Source organism: Amblyomma mixtum, chromosome 5, assembly GCF_055824585.1.
Source record: "Amblyomma mixtum isolate Tamu chromosome 5, ASM5582458v1, whole genome shotgun sequence".
In the NCBI taxonomy this organism is placed as follows: domain Eukaryota; kingdom Metazoa; phylum Arthropoda; class Arachnida; order Ixodida; family Ixodidae; genus Amblyomma; species Amblyomma mixtum.
Window position 1 is genome coordinate 14556937 of NC_143016.1, and position 17641 is coordinate 14574577.

Sequence of the window (17641 nt, forward strand, 5' to 3'; positions counted from 1 at the left end):
GTAAGGCTTCAAGTTTTATACTCAGCAATATGAGAAGCTAGTACAAAATAAACATATCTGCAAGCATTTCTACTACCTCTGCCCATAGGCATGAGCTCAGCTCCCTTAGGACTGGCAGATCAAAGTTGCTGGCAGCACAAAGTCTCATCCTTAACTCCCAAAAAACAGAGGCTGCACTCTTCGTCAAAATTTCTCCTCTCTCCATGAATGCACACTAAACTGAATCACACTTGCACCACTCCAAACAGGCAGGCTGTTGGTCCATGATCATTCACCCACCCAACCCCCCACCATTATAACAACAACGTCACCTCTTGGTTACTACAGTGCAGGCATATGTTCCATTCACACAATGAACTGAACTCTAATACTTTCCTTCCCCTTATCTTTTGCTCCTTCATCCCTTGCCCCACGTGCAGGGTAGCCATTGTACAGTAGCTAATTGGGCATTTTCTGGTTAACCTCCCTGCATTTCTTTTTTTCTCCCTCTAAATTACAACACGCTCACAACATTTGGTCTGGTGGTCCAAATCACTGCATTTAGTGGCATGTCTAAACCATCTGGGCAAACAGGCAATTTTCTAGACCATTTAATAGTAGTAGCCACAGCATCTTGGCTTGCTAAGAGGGAAGTTTGCCTCTGTACCATATATAGCATAATGATGGTATGTGCCACACCCACAATGCTGTTCGGTTTAGTTTCAGATTTTGCCCAGAGATTACATTTTAGTTCTTCATCAAGCACCATACCTGGCTTTAGCATTCAGCATTTGCCTGGTTTATACAGTAGAAATGAAGTACCATCACTGCCTGCAAGATCAGCCATGGAAGAGTAAGTTTAGTCGGCAAAAGAACACATGCCAACACCAGTGGTGTTTGGTCATTTTTTTTTACGATTGCCTTTTTGGACCTTCTTTTCCACGTACCAGTCTTGCAGGTGAGAAAAGTTTCTCCAATTCTGAACTATGCAAGTGCCGAATGCATTACCACGCAAACAACTAAAGATGTGATCTCACTTGTGAGAAAATTGATGGTATAGAAGAATGAATGCCTGAATGGTGCCAGAATATATAAGCAAGTTGCTATGTTTCCCACAGCCTTGTTGTTAACTGGAGCATGCGGCTCTGAAAATGATTTTTCTTAAACAAATTACTCTGGGTTTTAAATATATGGCTGTGCCCACCAGTCAAAATTTTATCTTGCTTAGCGAAAGTGCGTTCAAAGCATGTGAGCTGGTAAAGCCAGAGACACCAGAGGGCGCAGCAGTGGACAGGCTTCATATAAAAATATGAAGGAAAGGTAACCATGAAATAAAGTATGCGATTGAGGAAATAATCTCTGGTGAAAGAAGGCAATAGACAAGCCGAGAAGAGGGCTGTATAGGTCAGCGAAAAATAAAAATAAAACGGAAGTTTCCAAAGAAGTACTTTTCTTTTCAAGGCAAGGTGCTTGAGAACGAAATGCTACCAGTAAAAATCTGCCCCCCCCCCCCCCCCCCCGTAAAAATTTGCCGATATTTGCTGTTACTGCATGCAGGGCACTGTAAGGCTCTCCAGACCGCAGTAAATGATGTGAGTGCAGAGATCTGATACGCTCTGGAGTTTAAAAGATGGCCGAGGAGTTGTCAATTTTCAGAGTGAAAACATGCAAGGGCACATTTCTCGCAGATCAGAGGATCGGTGCAGAAGAGCGACAGCTGTTAGACAGATGAAATTGGCACAATGAATTCGACGAAAATTAACAAGTTAGGAATTAATAGCTAACCATGCCAGCTCAACAAAAAGCGAATGCTAGATTTTCTGTCGATCTGCCAACCACACGCACACAGAGATCTCGCGCCACAAAAAGTCCGCTACCATATAACATCGAGGCACCCATTACAACACGTGCTACAGAACGCTACACGGCGATGCGCGGCAAGGACGCGAGATCACGCGACACAGCGTGCTTCAATCCAGAGCTGCTGCGAGGCATGAAGGAAGAGGAGGGACAGCAGAACAACACTATTCATTTATCGACCGTCATGGCGATCGAGGAGTAGCGCGCGCCGGCACCGACAAAGCTTAAAGTCCGCCCCTAGAAACTCCAAGCGACGGAAATCGGCAGTGCCGCGACGCGTGCGCGCACTTGCGAAACCTCGCCAACTGCGTCAGAGCGGGCGGAACGTTCTCTGCCGAAGCGATTGAAGGCCGTCAATTGCAGTCTTCACGCCTCTGACATTTCATTTTTCTTTTTTTTTACAAACTCTGCTGCGCTTTATGCGTTGCCAATGGCCTGAATTCATTTTTTTTTTTTTTTTAAGAGATTTGCGCAACCTGGCCATGGCACCGTGACGTCAAGAGATATCGTCCGCACTCTCGCGCGCCAAGCGCAGTTTGCAAGCGGATGTGCCACTTCCGCGAGCTGTGGAACAGCGCGTTCAATCACGACCTCGACGCCGCCTGAGGGCATGGGCCTGAACCGTGGCCTAGACGTAGCATTCCTCTTTTTACAAGTCAATTCACCGGTCTCGCAAAGCCTACAGTACTTCACACGGTCTCTGCAATCGCAACATAGCCCGAGAAAGAAGCAGTCTGCGGTCGCCTAGCGTAACAAGGACACATTTTTTTGAAATACTGACTGCTGCAACACTACGCGTGCACTATGCGCACGGACACCGTGGCTATGCGAAAGCTGAGTGGTATGGGTCGCCAACGGTGCAGACTATTATAATTAATTCTGATCAAATCCAGAAAGTACATCAGCCAAACTTTTTACTGAAAAAGTATGCCATCTCTGCGTCAGATTCCAGCCCGAATAAGCGAGCGGTTTAACCGGCGTTTAGCGTTGCAACAGTCCATACATAGTTGCACAATTTGAAGTTAACGCTGGAGCGACAGCGGCGATGTACAGTACGTAAAGTTTAAACGAGAGCGTTGCAGGCCTCCAGCGCCGAAAAGAACCGAAAGGACGCGTCTCTCGAAGATAACGGCATTATTCTGAACGACAATGAGCGCCGTGGGGCATGGATGACCGCGGGAAACCTCCAGAAAAGGGCGACGCCAGGCGTAGATCTGCGTTCAAAGCAGAAACGTTGCAAAACGTGCGCTCGTGCCGTGCAGGCCTTGGGCTTGAAAACTTCTGTTCAGATTTAAAAAAAACGCGCACGCACGCACCCACGCACGCGCGCACACAGACCAACAGCTAGAGGAGGGCGCGGGGGCTTCCTCAATACTATTGTCATCGCGGCGAAAAATGAGCCGGAGTCCTCGGGTTGGAACCCTTGAGCAGCGGCCGCGTTTCGATGGAGGCGAAACGCAAAGGCGCCCGTGCGCTGTGCGGGATGTCAGCGCCGGTTAAAGACATTCCCGGGTGGTTGAAATTATTCCGGGGCCTTCCACTACGGCACCTCTTCTTTCCCTCGCACCTATCTTACGGCGCGGTTCAGGTGTTCACCGAGATGTGAAACAATTACTGCGCCATTTCCTTTCCTCAAAGCCAATTTTTTTCCTATCTCCAAAATTTGTAAAGTTCCCTGACATTACCGTCAAGGGCTCGAACGTACGTTATTTAACTAAACTATCGCTAACCGTAACACCGTATTCGTTAAAAAGGGCCCGTGCCCACCCCAGCGCAGCAGACACTCTACCTCTTTGAGCGAGCCTCCTCTCCTTCCATTCCCTCCTCGAAATTCTTCTCTCCCGCTCCTCGTCGAGTAGGCTCGGCAAGGCAAAATCACCCCTTCCTTCTCCGGTGTAAGCCGGAGGCGTGGTGTCTGTGGAGTGCGTCACGGGGCGACGTCATGGCCCCGCCTTCAATAGAATTATTTTCTTGGTTTTTGCATTTTCTCCGCACACTGAACGATCGAGAGGCGCGATCGGCTCGACCACCTAGACTTGTTAGCGAGCGCATCCTTTCATACATCTGTTTGTCATTCCCAGTTAACGAGCCACCTTTTCATTTTCTTTTAGGCCTCCCCACCGTTTCACGAGCGGAGGGGCGGAAGTCCGTTGTGTTCGAAACACACGGCGAAGCGCGGACCCGGCAACCGCCCGTTTGCTTTTCTCCATGCGTGTTTGTGTTCTGTGTGTTTGTGTCTTTTCTCCGCTCCAAAGCATATGTCATTCATTGGAGTCAAGGCGTACGCAAGATGCACGAAAGATAAGCGGTATGTGTGCGGAGCGGTAAAGTGGGCGAGCGAGGGAAAGGCTCTGCTGCACTACTAATTAAAACCTTGTTTTGGGGGGCTCGCATAGAAGAAAAGAAACTGAGAAGGGAGCGCGCACGCAGAGCGTCTCGTGACGGGATCACGGCGGGGGGGCGGCGAGCCAACTCCCTCAGTTTTACTGTTTTTTTTACTTTTTATGGCTAGGGTTCAAGGCTGTCGCCGCACGCTCCCTCCGCAGTTTTTTTTTTTTTTGTTCCTTCATGCGGGTTTGTAGGCATGAGCCAGAACAGAAGGCGCTGCGGAAAGCGTTGTGCAGACGACGCGACGCCAAGGCTACGCCCAACCTTCTCCCGTCAGTCAGAACGATGCACCAATGGAGTGCCTTTAGCGAAAGTAGCCCCCCTTGACGTCAGCGGGGTGCAGAGTAGTGGGCCGGGCCCGTTTTTGAAGGAAGGAAAGAACGAACGGGCTTTGATTTGAATTTTCGCAGCTTTTCGGGGCGCGCATGGCTCTAGTATTTTGCAGAGGTTATCTTCGATGCCTCATCTATGCAGTGGGCTTGTTTTTCAAAAATGTCCGGACCCTGGTCAGTGGCCCTTTAACGGAGTGGGTAAGTAGGTGTAGAAAGGCGTCGACGAGGAGCCACCGACGTCGCGGCAAGCGCTAAAGCTTTCGCATCTCTCCAATGCAGTCGCTGCAGTGATCTCTGTTCTGCTGTCCAAGCCGTAGTCCTTTTCTTGAGATATTTCCACGCACGGTACGTGCCTGCGCGTGCATACTTTTCTTCGGCTCTTTAGAGGTCCCGCCTTACAATGGCGCGCTTCATTTTTCGTTGTTCACACGCTAAACGTATACAAGGGATGTACAGGTTTCGCCTTACGGATGTCTTTTTTTTTGTTGTCTTTAACGAGAGGCGGAATTGAAAGGTGTTCCAGACACAATAAAAGTTTGAATGCGGTCTCTCCCAGCAGAATTCGATACAGTCGATTCCAGCGGCGATATAAGCGCCGTTCAATACACGCGTGCCTTCGTCGACGAACGGTGGACCGCGGCAGCTGGCGATGCCAAGAGCGCACTGCGTCGGTGGCCGCTTCGTCGTCGGTCGCGAAGCACGTACCCTTCGGATGTTCGTTCGTCCTGGGAAGAAGCCAGACGTTTGATGGTGCGAGGTCCGCACTCTTGTATATACAAGGTGTGTGAGGAGGAAGAACAGCGGCGGCCCCTGTTTGCAGGAAAAGGCTCAGCGCAAAATAGACAGGACTAAAGAAGCGGACAAACACAGGCGCTGACTTACGACTGATGATTTTATTGCTATGATGGCGCAACAAATAGAACCTAAGCACAATCAACATGTGGCACTGCATCGCTGATTGAGTACGTCAACAAAACAGGAATAAAGAAGGAAGGAGGTAAAACCAGTCGCTTAGCCGCTGAGATGATCAATTTCATTTTGAGTGAGCGCAAGAATGACGGCTTAAGGGAATTATCGTGAATGACCGCTTAAGACAACATGAACGCTCCTTGGCACCCCCCCAAAACCAATCTTGCTTTACATTGGCTTGAGTGCAAATGCACCCCAGCTTTCAGTATACGACAACCATTTTGTACAAGCATAGAGACCAGCGCACGCGCGAAATAGTTGAAGCGTTCCTGATTAGTCTAGAGCAAGAAAAGTGCGTGATCAAGCCATCTCTTGCGCTCACTCAAAAATAAATGGATTATCTCAGCGGCTAAGTGACTGGTTTTACATCCTTCCTTCTTTCTTCCTGCTTTGTTAACGTACTCAATCAGCGATGCAATGCCACGTGTTGATTGTGCTTAGGTTCTCTTATTTATTGCGCCATCATAGCAATAAAATCATCAGTCGTAAGTCAGCGCCTGTGTCCGTCCGCTTCTTTGGTCCTGTCTATTTTGCGCTGTACCTTTACCTGCGAAATGTACGGACTAGCCCAGTCAAGTACCCTTTTGCCCCCTGTTCTACGGCGTTTAGTGTTTCGCCGCTGAGCGGGACAGTATCGGAAAGTGCACGATGTACCGTTGACAGAGAATAGTTTGCAAACTGTGATTTGAATGTAACGTCGTTCAAAATCACCCCCCTCCCCCAAGAAATTGAAAAGTTACTGCTCGTGGGGCGTAGCTTGTCGAACCCCTGTCCGTCGTGAGCTCGTGGTGAACAAGCGTTGCGCGCATCGTTACCGTGTATACGTACTCGGTGAGATTTTAGAATGCCCGTGGAAGCTTTAACGAGACAAGGCTCCTCCGTCGTTGGTGGGAAACTATCAAGAGAGTTCTTAGATAGGTCTGGATAAAAAAAAAAAAAAAGTGAAGCTGTTCTATAGCGCACTCCCTTTTGTAGAAGAGAGTGCGCTTACAGCTTACTCCCGTTTTACTCCTTTCTGTTTCGAGTGCACTTCGCGATAAACCGATCAGAGAACGGCAAGGCAGCGGCCTGTGCTGGCGCAGTCTTGTCTGCGCAGTCTCGGGGTTGTCTTCATCTCACCTGCTTTGTGGGTTGGTCACTGGGCGCGTAATACGGAGGAGAGGACGCGACTAAGTTGGAAAAAATAATAGCAGTGCCAGTGTAAGATGCAGGCGATTTCTAGCCGAATCTGTGGGGCTCTGCAGTGCCGGAAAATGTGCTAGATAATCTGCCGCACTGACTCAGAGTGGAAGTGCGGCATTCGGCTGCCGAGCGAAAGTTCGCGGGTTGGATCCCGACCGCGGCGGCCGTATTTTTGTAGGGGCGCAGTACAAAGACGCCCTGCATGCTCTCAGGTTTCGGTGCAACGTAAAGAAACCGTCTTTATCTAAATAACCCACACTCCTCCACCACGGCGTGCACGCCTCATATATAGGTCTCAGTTTTGCATGGAAATGCACCTGCCGCGTTGACAATACGTATCCGAAATGGCACCTATACGGGCCCTTTAGTTGTAATGGGCTTCTTTCCAAAGACAGAAATAAACTTTGAGATCACTGCGGCGACCCGCACTGGAGCAATGCGAAAGCAAAACGTCCACAGACTATATCGACGTCCGTGGCTGTTCTGACATCGATGTACTATATCGACGTCCCTCGCTATTTTGACGTCGAAGTGTATTCGCATTTTTCGCGTTTAGCTAACTATTGTGCGAACGCAATTTTGTGCTGGCAAAATTGCGGGCACTTTTTGCGGACGTGACAGAGCCATATAATGCTCTCGCATTAATAATTCTCCATCATTGAACAGTTCCGAGCACGCGTCACCAAACCAAGCGACCGATAAGAAACAGCTGTCGTTAATCCACAATCCTGCGTTTCTGAACTGTGTTAGTTTGGCCGCGAGTCGTTTGACAGCCATTGCCGCTGCACCGTTGCTGCGTTGTTAGCCCAGAGGACTAAACAAACGCTGGCGTTGCAAGGTGTTTAGTACAACGGTCTTATGCCTCCTCTCATGGTCTGACTGAAAACGAGCGGCCCACGGTCAGGTCGTTCATTTTGCGGCGTCTGGCGGTATCCCGCCTGTTTCGAAAAGTCTGGGTGATTGCCACTTGGCATGCTGACCTTGCAGCGCGCCCAAGGTCAACTTTACTGCACCAGGTGAGATGGCTCTTTGGACCTGGATTTGAAGGCAAGGGCAAGAAAACTACCGACTTGTAGCCAGCACCATCTCCAAAACGATACAGACAGCTGTGTGTCAGCAAGGCGTAATTCCTTGCAATAAGGGCTCCCTGGGCGTCTCCATACTGCTCGCTGGACTGTCGTGTGCACCTCGCGTTAGCAGCGGAACCGGTTTGCAACAGTCCAGAGAGGCGTTCCGATATCTCCCTCTCCCGACGCAGAGGTCTCGCATGTCTGTTCTCTCGCCTCGTTCCATCGCTTACTGCTTTCAGTCCCTTTAACGATCCGAAATCCAGCCAAAGGCGGACTTGGATGTGTGCTATATAGGCGCCCGGTTTATGGGAAAGCCGAGGTGTGTATATATGTTCCCAGCCGCCGTTATCAGTTTGTCGACAAGGTTTCTGGGCGAGTGTACGAGGCAGCTCCGACAGATGTTTTCCGAGATGGGCAGCGGAGGCGAGCGGGGAGAACGGCCGCATTCCCCATCGCGTTACTACCTACGGCTCCGCCGCGCCTGTTTCGTGTCACAGCGGGCCCCGAATCGAGTCTGTTTTGGAGCTGGCGATGGAGCGGCTTCCTGTTCTGTTGACGCTGCGGCCCAGATGAGGGCCAGGCGCGCAACACGGAAACGACAACGTATCGAAAATAACGCGCGCCCATCCTTGCGCTGTTTGGACGGATGTCGGCGATTGCGAAGGGCAAAGCGGAGCGGGAGGAGGAGGAGGAGGAGCCACAGAACCCTTGCTCCACACAATCGACGAAAGCCGTCCGAGGCCACCACCACCCAGAGTCGAGGCACACGGATCCAGCAGTAGGGGGCGCTAGGACGGAGTGATTGGCTATAGTTTCTACTTTGCAGACATACCGGGTGTCCCAGCTAAAAGTGACCGTTGGTGTTTAAAAAAAAGATGGGCATGTTCTAGGCGTGTGATACCAACTGGGTATCCCTTAGAGTCGTTTGGCGTAAAAGTCTGCAGCTTTTTTTCTGCCAAGAAAGGTTAGTTAATGTGTAAAGACTAATCAGCCATCTTTATAAACATTGGCCTTGGGAAGAAGTCAATTCGCAAGTCGTAGATCGTGCGGAAAAACAGCAGTTTGAAAGGTTTACAACAAGGTTCCTCTTGCGTGGATCTTTTTATTAGCCGAAGAAGAAAGCCCACGAAATACAAAAAAGTGTCAAGTGAAAAAGTACCACGTACTTCAGCGCGAACAAAATCCGCTCGTCTTCAGAGCGCTGTTCACGATGTAGCTTTGCATTTTCACTGGCCGCAAGATATGCGCCAGCAGATGCTTACCCGGTGGTGGGCTTCCTTTTTTAGGCCTGTAAAAAAAAAAATTACGTCAATGGTAGCTTGCTGTAAAATTCCATTCTGCTGTTTTTCAACACGATGTACAACTTCCGAATTGACCCTTCTTTCCCGAAGCCAGCGTTAGGTAATTAGTCTTCAGCAAGTAACTAATTTTGTAGAACGGAAAAAAATACTGCAGACTGGGCCATACACTCTAAACAGAAATGAGTTAAAACGGAGTGAGCTGTCCTCGAGCCCGCTCCCTTTTATGAAAAAGAGCAGTGTGCTCTTAGACGACAACTCACTCCCATATAGGCGTAATCGTGTTTAGAGTGTACGATCCCCAACAGCACTGATTTGGTGCCACCGCCTTGGACACTACGTCGTTTTTCAAAACTTGGTAGCGTCTATCTGGGATACTATGGTATTCTTCTAGGACCGCCTGCAGCTGACAACCTCGCCCTGGCCGTGTTCGTTCTCGCTCTCATTTTGTTTTCGCCGCTGGAGAAGTCCGCCCTGTAGCCAGACTGATTCGCAATGTTACGGATTTGATGAATGATGTGCACGCTGCGCTTAGTGTCACTGTTACTGTGCGCCCTTCGTGCAGCGCATTCAGGCCAACTCTCCCAGCTAAGCATTCTTGATCCAGTGTGCTCATAGACTTATCCCGGTGGAGTTCGAATTAGCAATGCCCACGTGTTTGTAGAAGACATGATATAATTTATGACCGGCCGCCTGTCAAAAGCGAATCGTATATGCTTATAGTGGCTGGTACTTTTATATACGGTCCCGCACGCAAGAGTGTGCGTATTTGAAAGAATGTGTAGTTGGGCAATTTTGTATTTTGCTCGTGTTGGAAGCGAAACATGCAGACAAAGTAAAGTATACGAAGGAAGCAGAGGGACGACAAGGGCGCATTGTGCTCGCCCTATCGAGTCCCAGTCCGAGTATATATCACTGTGGTTTCGAACATTTTAGATGGGCTGCGCCGGGAGTTTTCAAGTGGGAGATTTATAGAGAAGTTCGCGGCAGCTAGAGAGAGAGAGAGAGTGAGACCTGTCCATCGAAAAGCAGCTATATTTGCAAGCGCGTTTAAACCCCCCCCCCCCCCCCCCCCCGCCTCCCTAAAAACTTTTTTGATATTTAATGCGTAAAAATGTAGAACTGGTGTCATGCAACGGGGATGTAGACCTTTCAGGTGGTGATACTGAGAGAATCTGGAGTTTGTCGAAGGTAGCGCCTATACTTCGCGTTTCGGGACTGCAACGGCAGGCCTGCGGCACAGTTCAGTAGCGGTCACGGTGGTAGCGGTGTTTACAGACAGCGGTGCCGTGCCACAATCTTAGGAGGCTGCCACAGCCCTCACCAGCTGCGCTGCTCGACGCTTGGTGTCGCTGCAGTTGAACCGCAGTCGTCGAGTTGGGCTGACCTTGCTCAACTCGATCCCCTGACTTGACCCACCGCTGTCGGGTTCATGTAAACGAGGGTAGTGTTATCTTGGGCGTACAGGGCTCAGCATGCGCACGAGAGAGAGGAAGATGAACGGAAAGGCAGGGAGGTTAACTGAGCGATGCCCAGTATGCACACGTGGGAAGGAGAGGAAAAGGAGATCACTTTTTCACGTTTTCGTAGGCCATTACTAACAGGGTACACAAGGCATGCACTGAAAGTTTACAACCTTGAACTCAACCCTGAGTCCTTCAAGAACTTCAAAAGCGTCTTCCCAGCTGTTCTTTGAGATTGAGGTTTAGACCAAGGACCCAAAAGGGGACGAGGATCTAAGCGGTGGAACGTAGCAGCCAGGAGGACACGCTCAAGCCGAGTGCAGTCACGAAGTAGGTGCTCAGTTGTCTCATCGCACCCGCAGTTCTGATATTCCGCTCTGGTATCTTTATTTTAGATCCATTGAAGGCTGTGCTGAAAGCCCTAATGAAACCCTTCGCTCAGCCGCACAAGTATCTATGCATGGCTGGTGATTGATGCGTCTCTGGAAGAACCTGTTAGAGGAGCTATAGGTGAGTGGCCAGACCATGCTCACCGCGAACACCTTTCGAGGTTGTCAACTTAGGTTTCAGAATGTATGGGATTAAATAAATTACCACAGTTATCGCCAATTCGTCAAGAATGTAGTTCCGCAAACAGATGTGCCCTTTAATGCATCGCCGAAACGAAATACGTGAAGGGAAGGGAACGGTCGGGGTGTGCAATCAGCTGAAAAGAGCGCGTTCAGGTTGTTCACGTACGCTCCGACATGAGGGGAAAAAAAATCATGATTATCAGGTGGTGGCGCAGGTAAACAGTTTAGGAAGGAAGCTTAAGCCCTTTCCATGCTAACGAGCGTGCGTACTATGAACATTGTATGCAGAAGCTCTGCCCAGTGCCCCTAACAATGGACAAAGTTTTAGGTCCCTTAGCCTGCTTCAGGCAACCGAGACTTGCTATGAACTTTCTTTTTACATATTTAAAAGACATTGGACATCTCGATAAGCTCTAAATTCACTTGCACGTTACCTTCATGCATTCTCCATGCAGTGAACTTCGTCAGCCCATTTGTCGGACTATGCACTCCATCATTCCATAGGTTACATCAATACTCGCCATTGCATCCTTAGTACCCATTTCATGGCCGCATTTTATCTTCGTTTTTTTTTTCTTTTACCTCTTCCACGCTGCTCCCCTTCTGTCTTTTTCTCCCAAATTCCCTTCCCTACGCAGAGTAGCATGCCAGCGATATTGAAACGCCGGCTAAATTTCTGTATTTCATTAAAGAGTCTCTCTCACTCTCGTCGCACCGGCGGAGTACATATATCGTTGATACCTTACTTGAAAGAACCTAATTTGGCGAAGCAACGTCGCCAAGATCGAAAACCGTGTTCCATCAACGCGAAGCGTGTTGCATCATTTTTGTTCTACTGCTCCTTGAACGATACGAGCTCTGTTCGCGTCTCCTCGCGGCCCGGTGCCGCAAGATTGTGACCGCCTGAAGGTCTCGCGGGCGGATTCCAAAAATAAAGGGAAACAAAAGCCATCGCACTTGTCTGGCGCGGGATCACATAAACAACCGCCCTCGGACAGGGACTGTCCGTGGAACTACGTGTCCTCTGCCGTTAGGCCGGCGGCGAAAACTGCGCATCACTTCTTCCAGTCTTCCTTGCGCGTTTCGCGTCCGCGTTTCTTCGTCTCAAGTGCGCAGACTGCAGTGTATTCGCAGACATAAAGACCCGCTGCGGGGGCAATAAAGAGGGGCCCTAAACACGGGCCTCCTTTCGCAACGCCTCGTGCCGGTGCCTTGTCTGGCCGTAGCCGATATCGAATTATCGATGTTCTTTGCCGACGGACGTGCGGGCCGGGACGTCGTGTTTACTCCTTGTCTATCTGCGAGACAGCCTGCTCCTCCTGGGCCGAGCAAATGCCACGGATGCTGGAGGGGGGACCGCGCGGGGCCGGCACATTAGCAGCTGCGGCCCCGCCTCACCGCCGGCGGCCGCAGAACGTGGTGCATGTTTAATCCGCAATGCGTACGGGGTGTGCCGCGCATCACGAGCCGCGGATTAAGAGGAAAAAGGGATAATGAAACACCGGCAGGGGCTGGAGCTCACGTACGCCGTGGGAATGCAGTCTCCGATGCTACCTACTCGACGATGTGCACTTGTTTTGTTGCTGTACGCTGATTTTGTTGCTGTACGCTGATTGGCTGTGTGCGTGACGTCATCAGACGTATAGTTGACGTCACGCTTTAGAAGTCGCACGGTCTCACTAATTAGCCTTATTCATTAAAACAATTGATTATATTAGTTAATTAGCATGAATAAGTATGACCATTAATTAGGGTAATTGATTAATTACTAATCTTAATGGCCGATGACTAATGACACTCGATATCCTCACCACTCTTCAGATCATGACTGGTGACGTCGCCTCCGGCGACACATTTTGCGTACACGTTTTGCGGACACAACACAGCCTAGTAATGCTTTCGCATTTAAAAAAAAACGGATCTAGTGCATTTCTTACTATGCAGCCATTACACTAGCGAAAAGAGGTGACCCGACCTCTTCCTGCCTTGACGGCCCCACAAGGCAGGGGGGGGGGGGGGGGGGTTCAATGAGGAATTTATATGCGTGCATGTTGCTAATATTAGCAGCGGCGATCGCATGCATCTCCAACGGAATTAGTGCCGCCTGCGTGGCTCTGCGTACACGCGACGACGAGGGCCCGCGTCACACTGCCGTCGGTCTGCCACGCACACCCGCGCATCTGAAATGCAAAAGCCACACGGCGAAACAATCATTCACGCGCGGCCGCACATGCATCCCACCGGCAGGCTGCTGTCACCACACGCGGCGACAAAAAACAAAAAAAGTAGCGCGACGGTAAATGCGCTGCTGTCGTCGGTTCGCCTTTCTCTTCTGTTAGTGTCACGACTCGCCACCGATAACTTCATCCCACGGCGCATCGCATCATCTGTAGTATATGTATGTTCGGATATGTGACACGCTGCTTGTTTTGCCGACTGTTTGGACTTTTGTTTTTTTTTTTTTCATTGTTTTGCGTATGGCGTCTTCCGATCAGATGAACGCATCGGCGGTTCTCCGATTGAAAAGAAAATAAGGACAGAAGCAGCAGCTTTGCCCCAAACAACAGTGGCTGATCTTTGCCCGCCAAAAATGTCAGCACACGTTGGCTTCAGTTTCCACGGAGCGATAACCCCCCTTTTCCACTGCCTGACTTTTCTCCGACTTTGAGGGTCGCTGTAGTATTATATAGATTTGATCTCCGTTCATCCCCTACAGCGAAGGGCATTTGTGAATAATTTCTGTTCATGTTTCTGTGGAACACGGTCTAAACCTGCACTTCAATTTCCATTCTTTCATTCTTGCTTTCCATTTCATGGCGTTGCTTCCCGTTTACTTGTAAAGCGTGCTAGGCCACGCAGCAAAAGCAGAAAAAGAAAGAAAGGAAAAAAGAAGTAGACAAAGCAATGCGCGCTTGCGAACTTTTGCTCAAAGAAAAAGAAAGCGTAACGTGAGGCATCACGCCTGAAGAACAGCGACACTACGCGCCATAGCCGCTTCGGCTATATATGGTGGCAACAATGGGACCGCGCAGGTCAATCCATCCTTTACCATCCACCCCAGTGTAAAAAACCGAAGGAGGTGCACTAGCTCGTTGACAACGGGAAGCGCGAGAGATCTGTCATTTTTCGCTCAGTCACCGTTTTGCTGCGTTAAAACTGCCCTTGGCGGTGACACAGCCTGATTACAATACAGGTTTAGTTTAGCTTATCTTATTGGGGTTTAACGTCCCGACGCCGTAGTGAAGGGCTCCGGAAATTTCGACCACCTGGGGTTCTTTAACGTGCACTGACATCGCACAGTACACGGGCCTCTAGCATTTCGCCTCCATCGCAATTCGGCCGCCGCGACCGGGATCGAACCCGCGTCTTTCGGCTCAGTAGTCGAGCGCCATGACCACTGTACAAAACAAGTGGCAAAGCTCCACACAAACTGCGAAACGGCTGACGCGACCACAGAACAAGGGCTCCATGCTTCGACGGCAATAAAAAGCCTTATCCTCACTCGCTGCTGCTGCTTTGGCAAACGCATCCGGTGGAGATTTTAAGCTATACAATTCCACGCATTCGACACGCACTGTTTGCACAGCATTGTGAACGAAAAGATGGACAGGACATATCCGCAGCCTGTCATTTCTGAAGAGCAAAGCTCCCGCACTTTTCGCCTCAGAATCAAACAAAACGATGGACGCCGCTTACACATAAGCGAATTTTATTCGAAAAAGTTATGCCCCTATGCGCTGCCTGGCGGCAAGATACATTTCGCACGTTTTTATCCACCGTATTCCATAACGGCGATAGACAGCGCGAAATCGAAAGAAGAAAAGAGACGGAAAAAATCCTTTCTCCAAAAGCAAGACACCGCAGAGGGAATTCTTCTGGGCCCCCAATTCTCCACGACCAGACACCCTGAACTGTCACACGCTATATACTGCGCTCAGCTCGATTCGTTGTCGATCGACGCCTCGCCGGCGGCGCTGCCCCGCTTTTCGTCCATTCCGTCCTTTTCCCTAGTTCCCGCGCCGCTAGCGGGAATACGGGGTGGAATGGGGGCGGGGGAGAGTCGAACGTGATCCCCAACGGGAGAGAGCACCGTCCAGCCGTTTCTTCTTTCGCGCCTCCCGGCGGGACCCGAAGATAATAACACCGCGCTCCCTCTTGGATCGATGCACTCCCGAGGAAGCGGGACGATGGGGAGGAGGAGGGGGGGGGGGGGGGCACACCTCGCGCGCCGCGAGAAGGGAGGGTTGCTCATCACACGCCAGATAAACCGGAGGCCTCCGACCATGCGGCGGACCTCGGCGAGCGACCCATTTGTCTTCCCAGATATCTTTCCTCGGCCCCGTGCACCACGCGCCCACCGGGCTCAGACAGTTGCGGTCGGAAACATTGCAAGGCGCTATGCGCACCCGTTTTGAGCCAGGAGTAAATGGTATACCGACGTCAGGAAGTCCTATAATAGAGTCGCGGATTGTGGGTCCTCCTTTTGTAGCAAATTTTGGAACGAAATCGCGACGTAGCGAGTCCGCGTACAGAATTCCTTGTGCAACAAAGGTCTAACATTGTACTCCAGTGTCCACACTATATATATACGTATATACAACCGGGTGAAGCAGCAGCCACAAGGGAACGCAACCAACCTGCATGTATACCAACCTGCATACCTGCCTGCACGAATACGGCGCAGCCGCTCGATTTCGATGAACCGTTCCGAAATGGAACAGTCGTGCAACACGGCCTGGGATTTCCGCAATAAACTTCCGAACAATGCAAGTGCGCATACAGGAAGGCTTAGATTTGCAGCAAAGCGGATTCGAGCATTACGAGCTACAGCGCATGCGCAAAACAGAATCCGCTACGCAGTATGGCCTGTCTCGGGCGGGACACAGCGTTTCTCAAAATTAACTGTCTGAAAGTATGACGCGGCCAGCGTGTATACAGATAGCGGCCCCGATGAGGCCATGCACGGCCATGAACTTCAAGCCCATCAGAAGCCGCTCTGACGGTCGGCGCAGCCACAAATTATAACAGCAACCTACAAAAATTTAATTAGATTAGGAAGTCTGCAGGTTGCAGCTGGCACAGGGCAGGGCTAATTGGAGGGATATGGGAGAGAGCGTTAGAAATTCGGACGGGTGTGCATTTATTTATTCGCTATCTTTGACAACCACGTCGCTATCCTCGCAAGTCGAACAATTTGGTTCAACCGGGGCCTTTTTGGTTCAACCGCGGAGTAGGCCCCCCACAGGGCAAATGCCTCTCCAGTGTCTCCAATTAACCCTGCCCTGTGCCAGTTGCGGCCACCCTATCCCCGCAAACTTCTTGATCTCATCCGGCTTGCCTTCTCTAGGAATCCACTCCGTTGCTCTTAAGGACCAGCGGTAATCCTGCCTTCGCATTGCAAGCCCTGCCCAAGCCCATTTCTTTCTCTTGATTTCGACTAGGACGTCATTAACCCGCGTGTGTTCCCTCACCCACTCTGCCCTCTTCCGGTCCCTTAACGTTACACCTATCATTCTTATTTCCATAGCTCGCTGCGTTGTCCTTAACTTAAAGGGACACTGAGGAGAGCACTATTAATATTTTTTTCACAGCAAAATCCGATAGTTCGGCATGTCATGGCTGTGTTGCCACTTGGCCGGAAGCGAAAGATGCATTTATTTCTAGGAAATTTGGATTCGAAGTTGAAAAAGTTTTTCCTGCCGCTCTGATTCAAACTTGGCATTCTCCTATGACGACACAGGAGTAAGTGACGTGAAACATGACCTGAACATGACGTAACGCAGACTCCGTGATTTCTGACGGCCAGCAGTGCGGCCTAGCAGCAGCCGAAACGAAAGCTACCGCCGGCCGCACGTTGAAGGCATCTATCGGCTATTGCGGCCGTCGCTACCGTCGCTTCGCTTACGTTTGCACTGGCGTTTTGCCAGCGTTACGATGGATCTCGTTCTCGAAGTTGTCAACGAAGTTCTCTCAAATAGACACCTTTAGCATACCGTGTACCTTGTTACCGCTAGCGGAATACCGGGAGCCCCCCTAACGACGGTGAGCGGGCGCTGATTGGTCCTGATGCTTCAGGCGCGCGCGTAGCTGCCGGGCACGTGGCGCCATCTGGCGACGTCAAGGAGATTTGCGCATGCATTGGCTGCGCCTCAGTGATTTGCGGCTTCTCGGGTCCTAGAGTTGCTAGAACCATTTGTTCTAGCAACACTGCTTTGTCCTATGACGTCATCAGGCTTGTACTTGCGAGTTTGGCCTGTGGCGGCGATACCTGTATTTTGGTTCTTGCTCTTTTCTACGTTACAAGAGCTTTGTTGTCAGTGTGAGTGGCGTTTTTGTAATCAGGAGCTGGTATTCTGCCGATACAAGCCAACTTCAATTTCTCCTCAGTGTCCCTTTAAGTGGAACCCCTTTGTTAGCCTCCATGTTTCTGCCCCACAGGTGAGTACCGGTAAGATACAGCTGTTGTATAGTTATCTCATGAGGGATATTGGTAAACTGCCATCCATGAGTGAGAGAACTTACCATATG

At 50.3% G+C, this 17641-nt stretch overlaps 1 protein-coding gene across 4 annotated transcripts in view; it reads right to left on the reverse strand.

The window, feature by feature from the left end:
- The window catches only part of krz (beta-arrestin protein kurtz), a 42095-nt gene that overhangs the window by 14508 nt on the left and 9946 nt on the right, over positions 1-17641 (reverse strand). The gene's annotated exons all lie outside the window — the stretch shown is intronic.